Genomic DNA, 11555 nt, shown 5'->3' on the forward strand with positions numbered 1-11555 from the left:
TGAACTATTTGTTATGTTTCTAGACTCGCTGAGAATCCATGAACCAAAGTTCATGTATTTAACTCTTATAATCTTCGAGTAATGCAAATTTTTATCTATAAGTGTTATGGAAAATGAACAGTGTAGAAATGTGAACTATATTTTATATTTCTAGACTCTCCGAGAATTTATAATCCAAAGTTGATGTATTTAACTCTTAAAGTCTTCGAGCTATCCAAATCTTATCTTATCATTATTGCTGAATGAGCTATGAATTTGAGATTGATCCAGATACATGGCTATATCTACTCAATCTTCAAGTCATTCTTAACAACAATTACTATACACTTTAGAGGCTTAAATTAGTTTGTATTGGAAGACTCCTACGGACTCCCATACATTATTAAATATACATTAGTACAAATGCACCTCTTCATGTTGAAAATGTTCAGCTTATAGAAAGGTATTCAGTTAATTAATTACATGGATACTCGTGCTCCAATTCCAATTCAACTGCTTCCCCATCTCATTTCATTGCTTTAGCCACATTCATTTTGAAGCTTCTCAACATAGTTTTTCATATTTAATTCTGTTCCATAAAGAATTTCCGTGAAAAGCGTTTTATAAGTTTTCCTTTCAGTTGCTTTTGAATGAGGAGGAAACTAATGAGGATAAAAAAAATATAGAACTGGGTAAACAGCTTGATGCTTTATGAAAACATAAACTGGAGCGAGAATGAGCAGACAATGAGTTCGCAGACAAGGTAGTAGCTGGAGCAGCAATTGCAGTTGCCAATCAGGTGCACCCAAACACCCACACACCTACACACACACACACACACACTCGCACTCGCACATTGCCGCATGACCTGGAAAGCGAAGCGCGTGGAAAATGCGTCAAAAGGATACTCAGGACTAACAGGCTGACAAGACTTGAAAAGTGAATAGACAGTGCCGGGTCCTGGGAGTCACGCCTCGTGGGAACCGTTGAGCCAACACTGCCAAGCTAAGCGTTTTAATGCATTTTTAATAAGAATGCCTGATGCCACATCAAAGCCCAACCCCAGTCTCCGCCTCCAGTGGCCGCCTCCACACACTAAAACTTTAATAAGCAGCACAAATTTTAGCTAAGTTGCAATTAAAATGCATTCTCAATATATAAACTCTATGCATATGTATTTTTTAAACTATGAAGACTCTTTAAAGCTTTAAGAACTTTACTTAAGCAATTTCTGCTCTAGGGCTTAAGCAAACAAAGCATTCAATGGGCTTAGCCAGGCTAAGCAGAGTTATTCGACTGTGTGAAATTTGTATAGTTAGAAAGTAATTGGTTGGAATAGAGTTGCTTAGAGTAGTTTCTGGTTGTTAATCAACCTCTCTTATGGGTTACTCACTGAGCTGTATGATAATTCTATTATCAAGTTACAAAGAAACTTTTGAGTCTTGCTTAACCTTTAAAAGGTTTTACGCAAAACGAAAGGGTAATTGCTTAAAATCAGATAAGTTATATCTTGCAAGCTTAGAGCTGGCAATTGATTCTAAGACTTTACAGCTGGAATCTTTAGACAGAATCCAACTTATTTACTACTAGGTTTTCTATAATAATAGATTGGCTTTGATTGCCAATAGGGCATATAGACTGCCTATAAGGCATAAGTAACTCAAGTATCAACTTTCGAAACCTCTTTAAGAAGTACGTAGAGAGCCTATAAAAGAAATATATGTATAAATAAATAATACATAATTGTAAAGTAAATATGGTAATAAGCTATATAAAGTGATATATAATTTTATATAGTATATATAGTAATGGACTACAGAGTGTATACTCCACAGTTGTGTTATTAAAAGGGACCCTTTCTGGACTGTTTAGCGCACGTCACAATATTCTCTAGAGTAATTCCCAGTACTAGCACGCATACTACATATACTATATATGCTCTATATGTTTTCTCTTTACTTTACTCTCATACAGACTCACATTAGTTTTCGTACTCTATTTTTTATATAAGAGTCTCAGCTCTTACGGCTCTGCCTCTCGCCACATCACTTCAACTCGGACAGTACTTTCATTCAGACTTATTCCACTTAGTTACAGTTATTATATATTATATATATATATTTCTATATACTGTATGTCTGCACTGTTTGTCCCCCACTTTCTCCGCTGCATTGCGGACGTCACTTTCGCTGATATTAAAGTGGCGTCCAGCTGCTGATGCCGCCAACAAAAGGACCGCGCAGGACGTGACAGTTCGTTTGACTGCGGTTGACGTTGCGTAGGCGCTGCCAATGTAGTTGTTCCTCTGTCGTCCTTACGTCCTTTGGTCCTTTTCGTCCTGCGCCTGTCACTGCTGACGTAATTGCCACTGTCGCCGAGCTTTTTTAATAATGCCAATCGCAGTGGCGCAATCATCGAACCCAGCCAGCCAGGCGTTGGCTACGAAATGTGTTGCATACTTTTAAGGGTCAGTGTGCCTGCGTCACTTGCTACTGTGTGTGTGCGTGTGTGTCTGACTGTCATTAAAATACATTTAATTTTGAGTGCAGCTGCAGCCAAAGGCCGAGCACAGTTCAAGCAGCTGTTGACATGTTTCAAAAGAAGCTCAAGTTGTACTTTATGATTTATCCTCGTGTGTCCTTTGACCCCCTGGCCCTTTCTCTTCAGCTGGCTACTTCTCCATCTTTCCATCAGCTTCAGCTGCCATTTTCACTACTAAGTCCCATTACATAAGAGTGCAATTACGAATTTACATTTACAAGCGTTTTTTATATATATTCTTTGAAGGCTTAACTTTGAACTGAGTTCAAGGCAAAACACTTTCTATATATATGCATATATGTATATATATATTATATGTATGTGTATGTGTACGTGTGTGTGACTGAATGACTTTTTCCTTTGCAGCAAGTTTTTGTTGGCTGTCAGCTTAGAGCACAACTTTTATTTACATATTTCAACTTGGCAAGCATTCCCCTATTTCGTTTCACTTTTTGTTGCATTTGCTCGAGACAATTTTGTAATTAAAGTTTTCAACATTTTTTAGAAGCACAAAAAGAACTTTTGTTTGTGGTCTAAAGAATGCGTTAATTTCATTTTTAATTTACTTCTTTTTTAGAACATTTTTTAAAATTCTAAAATGCGTTTAAAATAATAATTTCATTTAAATACAATTTAAACTTAATTTAAAAATACCAATGCAATTTTATTAAAAATAAAATATAAATTAAATTAAATTTTAAGAAAATGCATATAATTTATACATAAATATAAATAAATTAAATTTAAAATAAATTAATTGAAAGTTAATTTTTATGTACAAAAAAAAAACAAAAATTCAATATTAAAATAAAAAACTATGAGTTTAATTTAAACAAGAATATATTTTTGTTAATACAAATATAATGTAAGTGATCCAAATTTATTTTATAAATAAAAATAATTTTTTTTTAATTAAAAAACTAAAAAAAAGGTTTTTTTAAATATAAATAAAATGTGAATAATCTAAATTTATTTTATAAATAAAAAATTATACAATTAAGCTGCAAAAAAAGAAAACCAATTTAATTGATATATAATGCAAAATTTGATTAAAATATAAAACAAAATTATTTAAGTTCAAATATAAAAAAGAAATTAACTAATTTTAATTTACTTTCTAATTTATTTTATATAAATGAAACTTTATTCATTATTATTATTTATTATTAACTTTTTCAAATAAGGAAACCAATTAATTTAAACAAATAAATAAATATATACATATATACATATATATCTAATAAATAATATATAATATTATTATATATAAATATCAATTTTATACACTGAATTGACGCTTTCTGCTTGGCTGTTGCTTTGACAGCCGAAAGGTTTCTGAACATTGAGAGCAAAACGCTTTGAGGCGGTTCAATGGGGTTTGCATTGTTGTCCAAGTTCATTAGGTGGAACAGACGTTCAATCTGACAGTGATGGATGTGGATAAGGATGCGAATGTGAATGTGAATGTGAATGTGTATGTGAATGTGGTTCTGAATGTGGTTGTGAATGGAGCTAAGAATGTGAAAAGCTCGCCCACAGGATGTGTCCTCGAATCATTTAGGTGGAATTCTATTTTCGCCGTCTTGCCGTTTGCTGACCCTAAACCAAAACAAATTGATGCTGCTTAAAAGCTTATAAATTGCTGCGACTGCCTAATGGAACCACTTAGGTAACAGGCGTAGACTACGCCAAGAAAAAGATTGTTAATCTCTCTCATAAAGCGAACCGAGTATGTTGGACATGAAACTAGAGTAAATAAATTTGAGTGTAGAATGCTTCAGGGGCTCAGAGCGAGGATTTTGCAGTCGCTAGCATTATCATTAGGTAACCTTGCTTCATTTATTATAAAACCTCCAAAAGAGCACTCTTATAGTATGCGCAGGCTAAGTAAAATTGTTATATATTATGTAGTCCTTCGAGCGAGTCACACACACACTCTTGATTTCTTGAAAGAAATTTACTTTGACAATGGGAAAAAGAAATCGCATACAAAAATTGTTGTATTTTTCGGGCGGGGATATTCAGCCAAGTTCAGGGCCAATGCCGTGTGCAAAACAAAGTAAGCGAGCGACAATTGATTGACAAGTTGGCCAAGACGTTCGCCACCACTGAGCAGGGGCGTGGCAGTGGGCAGAGAAGCAGCGGACGCGGCAATGGGGGCTGCTTGTCGGTTGGCAACGTGCGTGGCTCATAGCACGCGTCAGAAGAGAGCTCGTTGAGCTTTTTATATACTTAAAAATAAGTTAATTAAAAATATATCAAAACACACACACACACATGAGTGTAAATAAATATAGTGAGAAGCCGCAGCGCTGGCAACGTTGATCACAGATGATGATGACAATAACAACAAATCAAAGCAGCAACATCAACAACAGCAACGACAGCGAGCTCAATTACCTTGAAAATGTAAATGTAATTAAATAAAAGGAACAAAGGAGATGAGCGACTACTAAATACCCTCGCCAAATAAAAGCCTTGCAATCAGAAAAGCTTTTGCAAGGCAAACGATTGCATCTATAGCAGATATAAAGAGGATGAGGATATATAAAGAGTATGATAACTAAGGCAAGGTGTCCAGGAAATCAGTATACGTTCTATTTATATATTAGATCTGATATATATCCTAATCGCGATACTAATTAAGCTTTCGTCTCACTCAATGCAAAATGCTCTCTTTGATGTTATCTCGCTAAGTGGCTGAGTGTTATCTCAATTAGATTGGCTGTGTAGATCTAAGGTAAGTTCTGGTAGTCAGCACAGGTTATGCCTTCTACCTGCCAACAATAACATCATTAGATAATTTCTGGCTACTGCAGAAGCTGACGAAGATGATTGTTTGTCTAGTTGCGCTCAAGAATTTCGAATTTACAATTTTGGCACTGCGAACAAGAAATTCAAACAAGATAAACAGAAATTATAAACACACACAAAATAGATATCGGAGGCGGGTTGCCAATTAAGAGCTTCATTAAGTGGGTTAATAAAGCATCTAGTTAGAGTGTGTATCTAAGAAAATGTTCTTAGATCTTTTCTAATAGATTGTTAATGCATACTATACTAGATATAGACATGTATATAACATGTACGAATCTATTACTTAATTACAATATTTATACCTGTGATACATAGATAGATGGATACCCACTCAAGATGCTACTAGAAGCAAGGCCCGACTAGTTACTGCTATGAGTAAAGTCAAGTTAAGCACTAGAATGGAGGAAATGTGCTAAGTCAACGATGCTTGGAGAAGATTGGGATTTGGACACTGGAACACTGGAACACTGAATGAAGGAGACAGCTCTAAAGAGGAAAGATTTTCCAGGCTGACGGTGCCTAAAACACATTTAGCTACCTCAACCACAAAAAATAAATAAAATTAATAATTATCATAGTTCATAAAACGAGCTCAGGCTTTTGTTCATTCAGTTCAGCTGTAAATCAAGTCTACTAAAAGGTTATAACACTTGCCAATTTCTTATAGAGCCTCAATGTATTAAACCATCCTATTATTATGTGGACCTAAGGAAATCTAAAGAAATTGTAGTTTTCTCTGTGCCCTTATAAAAACTGCATTTGTTTAACTCACTGAATGTGTCACAAGCACAGTGGGACAATATCATTCAAATATGGAATGGGTTTAAAAAATAGGATATTTTATATATATTTAATATAATATATATTGATATAAAAATAATTATTTTACAATACTTTGTTATTATTATTATTAAATTATTATTAAAAAGAAAAATGGTCAAAGCTAACAAAGCAAGAAATATATATTTATAAATTTAAATAAATCAATTTTCTTTTGCATATAAAATATTTAACTAAATCCCCAGCGAAACTCGCTTTATTTACATTCGTATTAGATTCCGGCATTGTCTGTCGAATGGCACCACTGTTCCGCTGTCCGACAGCTTGATGCGGAACCAGAATGATGAGGATTACAGATGCTCGTAGCGCACGCTGACGTCGAGCACTTGCGGTTAAATTGATGGACATTTGCTTTTGGCGCTGACATTAATGACAATTGCAATTGTTCACGCGAGAAGCGGACCGCAGCCACTTTATTAGCAGCTGCGCCCTCCCACAAAGCGCTCTCACATGGGGATGACGACGATAATGCGGATTGCCTTGTTCGCCTTGGCTTGCTTAATGAAATCTGGCATTTGTGTTGACATTGTCAATTAATGTGTGATTAACTTGTTCGCCGCCTTTTGCAATTCGCAAATTCGTAAATTCGTAAATTCGCAAATTTCGTTTTGGTTGCGTGCTCATAAATCACGCATACGCCCAGTTGAACGAACTCGCACACAGAGAGCACGCAAGAGAGTGAGGCAGAGTCTGCCATGGCTGCTGCCAATTAGCCTCAGGGACGCCTCACATATCACATGGACTTCCGTTTCCGGCGTTGTCAGCGTCACTCGCGTGCCAAATGATGTGTCACCTATGAAAAAAAAACAAAAACCTTGGCCTAGGCGCAGCAATAAAAAGTCCATTGGCATCCATCCACATGGCGGCCGGCAGGTGTTCGTTAGGCTCTAACAAAGCAAACCGGGCAAAAAAGTAACTCTGCCTCCTGTGAGAATTGAACTCACGACCGCTGGTTTACAAGACCAGCGCTCTGCCACTGAGCTAAGAAGGCTCACGCTCCATGGGCGTCGAGTTGGTTCAGTTAAGCGACTTCTTCAATTGAATTAGATGCAAAATTTAATTAGTTAAATGCGTACTTCATGTTGCCATTGCCGTTGTCGTTGCCGTTGTCGTTGCGTTGATAAGCGCGAAGCAAAACTTTCAGTCAGTTCCGAGCTTCAGTTACGCCCGAAGCTGGGCAGCGAGCGCTATGAAAATTGTTTATGAAACTTCTGGCAGTCACCTTGACAAGGCCTAACGCGGATTCTCTTTAAATTTCAAGCAGAGCTTATGCAACTGCAAGTTATCAAGAAAGTTTCCAAACTTTCGAAAGTTTTCTTGTGCAAATTTAATTAGGCTCTACAGCGGAATTCAGACAAATATTTAATCTAATGCTTGCCTTGAAATTGCTTTGCAATGACATTGTTGTTAAGTAGATGTTAAATTTAAAATGAGATTTAATTTGAGGCTTTGTAAAGTTTCTTTGCACTTATTGAAAGTGAAAAACCATTTATAAATTACAAAAATATTTTCTTCGCTTTATTCTGTTTGTGTATCTTTCGTATCTTTTCAAATTCTTTATCTTTTTTATCATGTTAATATGTTGTTACCTCTGTTTTCACTCATTCTTCTTCACATTTACTTCATGTTACATTCAGTGATGTTAAATGCTTAACTTTCTCACTCGCTCTCTTTGCTATAAGATTTACCCACCCTATTTCTATCTCCTCCTCCACCGCCACCTCCTTCTAATTCGCCCTCCTCTCAATCTTTCTGTCGCTCTCTAACTCTCCCTCTCGCTCTGTCTCATCATTTGAATTCATGAAAATCGCATAGAACAGCGATATAGCACACACATCCACTCACTCCCACACACAACAATCAATCAATATATAATTTAATAAATTTCGTCCCTCTGGGTATATAAAATGCTATTATATCATGGTTTTATACCCTGATAGGAATTCAGAGTATACTGTCTTAGTTAAAATGTATGTAACGGGCAGAAGTAGGTATGGCCAATACCCTAATTTATCGTTCTTATTGGCTCCATCAGTCTGATTTTTTGTATAAAAAGCTAGAACCAAATTGTTTCAAATAATCCTTTAAATTTTCAAATGGCATAAAATCGTTGGAAATCAAAGTCAAGCTTCAGTTATTTAAGCAATTTTCAATCATTAAATTTGGAATACTTTCTATATTTATATTCGCTTTATTTTGAATGGCTCTCCTCATTTGCCTCAAAAAAGAGAGTATATATAAAATATTAATAGCTATTCGCTAGAATGCTAGCAGCAACACAGCGCGGGGTGTGTTCAGGGTATCTCACAGTCGGGCACTTTTTTAACTATAGCCTTCTCATTTCCTTTTATTTGATTCAGCGGTGGATCAGAATGACAGGAAACTTCCAACGAGGCCATTAATTAAATATTTTTGCCATATTACAGCAAATGTGGTCAAATGTAAAGCATTTAAATTAAAATGCTTAAATATTTATATCAATTAAAGCCAATTTAATATGCAGAGTTAACATTATTGATGCTGTTGCTGTTGCTGTCTGTTGCCTGTCTGAATACTGAGCAAATATTTGATGGTCCATGAGAAATGTTCTCATTAAATACTTATGCCAATTAGATTTATTTGCATATGCCAAAATAATGTAAATAGACAAGCACAAAGAGAGAGATAGTAAGAGCGAGGGGGAAATGCGATTTCCATTTTGTGCTTCTGAATTCATTTAACATTTCCATTGAAATTTCCTAGATTTCAATTATATATTTTGTTTATTTACAAACTGAAATACCAAAAGATTCAAAATGAATTTTTATGTTTAATTATTAAGCACATTTAGCTATGTTTCTCTATGTTAGAGTACATAGAGCTTATACATGTTTATATATAAAATCGATATCTGGTAGTCTCCATGGACAACTCGCTTTGAACAACGTTGTTAGCTCGTAAAGTTGCCATAAAAAATCAAATTGGCTTGTTTAACAACCAGTTAGAAATATGACTAATAAAATAGAACATAAAAGTTAAATATTCTAGAAATGCTTTTATTTTATACAAAAATTCGATGCATGTACTTTAAAGAGCCAAGCGGCGAGAGATGTACGAATGAATCTTATCAATTATAATCGATTATTTAATGTGAATGGGAGAGATAGAGAAAAAGAGAAAGGAACAGAGAGGCAGATTTAGAGACTATCTCTCTCTCTTCTAAAAAATAAGAGTTTTTAATACACATTTGCTTATTGATTTCATGTAACAGCTAAAGTTATCGATAATTCGACGAATTTGCTACAAGGAAACTTATTTTGCTTTACGTGTTTGAGCTTTTATAGTTGCTCAAATTGAATAGTTTAAGCATCGACATTCATTCGCACAACTCTTATACTCAGTATAAAAATATTTTCTGTAAGTTTTTAATTTACATCAACTTCTTGGCAAAGTTGTTTTCTTCCAATAGCGATGCTTAATAAATTACGTTAAAAGTATTTCTTGGCAATTCAATGGCTGGGTCTGGAACGCTTGCCTTCTCGAGTATAATAAGCTCTATAAATATTTAACTACGCTATTTAATCTTAAATCGTTTTAATTGCCAAGTTTAACTTTTGCAGTCATTAGCAAGTTCCCAGCTGCGACAGCCTCCTCAGCGCTAAGCTGGACTCCAGCAGTTCCAATGCATAGCTGATGCGAACCACTGTAACATTAGCTAGGGCAGTCGCAGAAGCTGTAATTGTAACATTTACCGTTAGTGAAAGAGAGTGAAAAGTGTGGCTTATAATTGGGCTCCGGAGAGGCGTTGAATCGTTGAGGCGACGATGCGTGTTGTTCAGCTGGCAGGCGAAGTGCCAGCCAGTTGCCTGGAAGGCGAAGGCGAAAGTGAAGGCGCGGGAAGGAGAAGGGAAAGAGAACGAAGAGGAAGAGAAGGGAAGTGCCTGCAGCAAGTGACTGCTTAATTTGCTGCACTTCAACGGACCGCGCCGAAAGAGAGTGGGAGCCAAAGAGAGGGACGGAGATGTAGAGCGCAGTCAATCATGTTTTTTCTTTTAACCCGAGTTGATTGCGAGGGGAAGAGTAAGAGACAAGTGAAGTGCTGTAGCGTACGGCAGCCATTTTGTAATTTGTAATAACCGCATTCCCATGGGATAAGTTTGCAAATTGAATACTGAAAGTCGACTAGAAAATACCCTCTACATATGTTAATTAGTAGCTTATATTAGATATAATTGTGATTACAGCTTTGTTTGCTGTTTCTCGACTAGCAAATAAAATCGGGTATTTTATTATATATTAAAAAACATTCACAAAGTAATCGACCCTAGGGCAGTCAACTTACAATTTGTAATATAAAATATAAAATATAATATAAAATAGATAGCAAATCAACAAATGCATTTAAAAATTTTACTGACAGTTTCTTAACTTTTAAATACTCTGTGACAGTGGTTGAGTGTAATTTGAGGGTATTTAGCAATTTATCTGACAGGTTTCCTAAGGATAACTTAATATTTTCAATGCTATGATAGTCGAATAGAAAATACCTTGTAAATAATAATAATAAATAATACGAAGTTAAAGTTAGTTACACAAGAGCATACTCCCGATATATATTGACACCAACACATATGTTTAAAAAAAAAACCACTCAACTTCTGATATTCTACTCTAAAATGTCTTAAGTATCCTGTCTGCACGGCATTGCAAGCCATAATGTGCCATAAAATTGCTGCATTGTAAAATGGAAGCTGTGCCAACTTGCAGTAACTGCAGAGAAATGTCTTTCGGAGCCGCTTAAACAGGACCCAGGAGAGCGACCGCCTAGCAAAAGGGCTCAATAAAACGAAAGCAGTCAGGTAAAAGAGCGCAAACCAAGAGGAAACCTATGCAATGATGATTGCATGACTTAACAAGGTAGAGGGCAAAAATTAAGAATGCCTGACTAGTAAGTACTCTGCACTTGCAGTTAAATAAGGTTTGACATATTTTGAAGGGATTCAAATGTTTTAAAATGATTAAGTGGAATTCCTCAAAGCATTTCAATCAATTTGCGGCTTAAATGAAGTTGGCCCAAATGCTGTTCAGCTGCCAAAATGCCGTTGAAAGCTGACAAGGGTGAAAGCCGTTTGTCTGCCCATGACGTACAAGGATATACTCGAATGGACAGCACTCGAATGATTTTGTAGGGAAAAAGGTTCGCTAAAAAACCACTTCAATTAGCTGAGTGCAACACAATTTAGAAATTCCCTGAGCTTGGATAAATTTCAGCTCGAGTTTTTGCCTTCATTGTCTCTACTTTTTCTATTACACCTGTGCCAATTGCGTTACACCTGGCAGTTGTCCGCCACAGTTATGTAAAATAGATATAATCCTGTCCGTAGGATACGCAATTCCCA

General features: G+C 35.7%; 1 protein-coding gene and 1 non-coding gene across 3 annotated transcripts in view; both read right to left on the reverse strand.

Annotated features, from left to right (window-relative positions):
* Positions 1 to 11555, reverse strand: part of LOC111592780 (F-box/LRR-repeat protein 16) — a 34991-nt gene that overhangs the window by 9162 nt on the left and 14274 nt on the right. The gene's annotated exons all lie outside the window — the stretch shown is intronic.
* Positions 7097 to 7168, reverse strand: Trnat-ugu. Its single transcript has one exon. It is a non-coding gene; the product is annotated as a tRNA-Thr (tRNA).

This window comes from Drosophila hydei, unplaced genomic scaffold (assembly GCF_003285905.1).
Source record: "Drosophila hydei strain 15085-1641.00,03,60 unplaced genomic scaffold, DhydRS2 tig00000001-arrow-pilon, whole genome shotgun sequence".
Taxonomy (NCBI): domain Eukaryota; kingdom Metazoa; phylum Arthropoda; class Insecta; order Diptera; family Drosophilidae; genus Drosophila; species Drosophila hydei.